Below are 2,939 nucleotides of genomic sequence, written 5' to 3' on the forward strand. Positions count from 1 at the left end.
AACAATCCTTCTATAGGTGTGTGTGCCACTGGTTCGTTTGGGCTCTATGAGGAGAACCACTAAAACCGTGTGATCCAATGGTTGGCTGAATGCTGTTTAAGGTACCTTCTGACTAAAGAACAGCTTTCCAACTAAAAGCTGTAAACTAAGAGAACAAGAAAAGGTCTACAAAGTTTATTTCTTACAACAAAGTCTAACTGAATGTTACCTGTTGGCTGGCATCTTGTTTGATGTTATCATCAGGGCCAGAGTCCTGCCAAGTTCTGGCTGGTTCAGGCAGCGCACCGTCAACAGGAGCCTGAGAGCCTGTCACCTGGAATCAAAACCACAAATAACTTACCAACATCATACTGAGAGTAATTCAAATAAAAGAGACAAAAATCTTCCTTTTTTTAATAACAAATTAATATTCCAACTTGCATACTTGATCTTACTGACTTACTTTTTCACGCCATGGCCATTTAGAATCACCATAGTTGTAATCGATTTCAGTTCCCATTTCTATGTTTTTGATGGCAAAAAGGCACAAATGGGGCTCGTCATTTACTATTTTTTTCATGGTGCAGTTTGGAGACTTGTGGTTGTCATTCACTAATCTTCCAAGAGAGCCATCCTCTGTTGATGCATCAATACTAGGAAAGAAAAAACAGAAATCAAACATTTTGTATCATATAACTAGTTTTTTAGTCAAATAAAAGTTGGCTTACAGAAATAAAAACTTGCAACATTTCAAAAGAAAAGTTGAGAGGGAAACAATGTCTTTTTGAACGTCATAGCACTAAATAAAAAAAAATGTTAATGCCACAATCCTGATGTGGTTTTGAAATATTGCTTCTGAGTGACTCACTAATTTAGGGTATTTTATTCCAGTCTCTTTCTAGAGTTCATAATTATTGTATAGAAAATATTTGGATATACATACCACCAGTAATGATTCTGCCATTCAAAGTCAAAGAGAAATGTACTCTCCTTTTCAGAGTACTTGCTTGTTTGGCATTTTTCTGCTGACAGAAGTTGACCCCTGTATTCTAAGATGAACTCTCCTTGTTCAAAGTGCTGGGTAGCAAACACACCTCTTCCTGCAAGGACATTTTATATAAAACCATTGGTTATGAGAAAATATTTCTTTAAGATACACCTTTAACCAAATAATTGTGGTGTTATCTTACAATTTTAATACTAAGTTCTCGCTTAGAAACAGAAATACAACAACCAATCTGAATTTGATTGTTTTTTGTGTTGTTTTATAAAATAAATAAATATATACTTAATGGATAAATGGTCTAAAAATGAGTTTATTACCTTTTTGATCATCAATAAATCTTTCCACTAGTCCAGGTTTGTCCTTTGAGGATTAAATGTAAAAGGCTGCTTCATCAGCAGGCTTTTTTCTTGCTTTCCTTTTGGACATTTCTGGCTCTAAAAAATAATTCAAAACATGGCAGAGAGAACTTTAACAAGCACTCTATATTAATTTTAAAAGATTTGTAATCATCCACTGTATAAAGACTGAAGGAATAAGCCTGGCCTGAGAACTAACAGGACAAGAGTGATTAAAGAAAGAATATTTTTCAGAAAATACTGATGTATTAATGAAAATGTTTGTCGGTTTGAAGCTGAGCTTTGTTACTTTTAACTAGTCACAGTTCCAACCAGGTGCTGCATCCAAAGAAAAGTTATTTCAATAGTTTTACCAGTATAATTCGTTATACTTTTCAGGAGCTACCAACTCGTTTTTATTATGTTTGTGTTTGAAAAGTGAACGTAGCATCCTGATTAGCGGTAGCTAATTAGCCAATAAGCTAGTTTCCGGATAGTTTTATTGCGTCAGAATGCTTGTGTTATTTAAAGAAAGCATTCTTACATGATAGAAAACCACCGAGAAATACAGAAGACATGCAGATATATCATAACACTGAGCTTTACCACGTGTTTGACGAGTTTTGAAGTGGTTTCGGCAATTACGGCCAGAGTCCGGTTCTGGGCTTAGCAATTATGAAACATTAGCACATCGAATTCATCCTGAATATAACACGGAGCAATTATACATTCTGTCGTTCGCTTTTACACCATTGTTTTTAAAACCACTGCAAGCTAAGATGAATAACAAGTTAAAAAGCCGGACTGTCTGAGGGGAAAACGTTACGCCATCCGAGTGACAATATACCGAATCCGAAGCCATAATCATTGCATATAAACCCCTCGGGGTCTGGACAAAAAGCATTTCTACATCAGTTTCTTGTACTTAGTATTTACATGCAGTTGATTTACTCACCGTGTATGTTGTGTTTCGTTATGAGCAGCGTGTCTTCGTCGCGGAGCAGTCTCAGTCTGGCGGCGTCACACGTGGCGAAGTGACGTTAAGCTGGTGGTTTTAGCCGCATGAAGCTAACACATGCAATACCTGCTGATTTAACTAATATGTAAACTGATGGTAAAGAATAAATTACTATTTATTTATACCTTTATTTTTATGTTTAGAACATGAAAAATGCACGAGATGCTGATTTAACTAATATGTAAACTGATGGTAAAGAATAAATTACTATTTATTTATACCTTTATTTTTATGTTTAGAACATGAAAAATGCACGAGACAGTTGTTAAAATAAGCCTAATAGAATGAGCGTATTTTTATAAAGCAAGTGTAATGAATATTAAATAACATAGATAAATTGCAATTGTAATGCAGGAATTTTATGTTTACAGTATTATTTTAGCTGCTATGGTTACTAAAATAATAATTACCTGGTTTAAATCTACAGGAAATAGCATTTTATTTTCTTAATCAACACTCGGATCACGAGGTGCCCTGATTGGTTGAATCACACACACTTCCGGTAGTGTGTATACTTGCAATACCACTTGCCATGGTCGGGGGGCCGCTACTGAGCACACACACTTCACACACACAATTCTCAACATTGCGACCATGAGGG

At 35.4% G+C, this 2,939-nt stretch overlaps 1 long non-coding RNA gene across 1 annotated transcript; it reads right to left on the minus strand.

The window, feature by feature from the left end:
* Positions 1 to 326: 326 nt before the first annotated feature.
* Positions 327 to 2,523, minus strand: LOC125968956 (uncharacterized). The gene is made up of 4 exons (XR_011086907.1): positions 2,276 to 2,523; positions 1,303 to 1,419; positions 923 to 1,079; positions 327 to 632 (listed from the first exon to the last, which is right to left on the minus strand). It is a non-coding gene; the product is annotated as an uncharacterized lncRNA (long non-coding RNA).
* Positions 2,524 to 2,939: the final 416 nt, after the last annotated feature.

This window comes from Syngnathus scovelli, chromosome 5 (genome assembly GCF_024217435.2).
Source record: "Syngnathus scovelli strain Florida chromosome 5, RoL_Ssco_1.2, whole genome shotgun sequence".
Classification (NCBI taxonomy): Eukaryota; Metazoa; Chordata; class Actinopteri; order Syngnathiformes; family Syngnathidae; genus Syngnathus; species Syngnathus scovelli.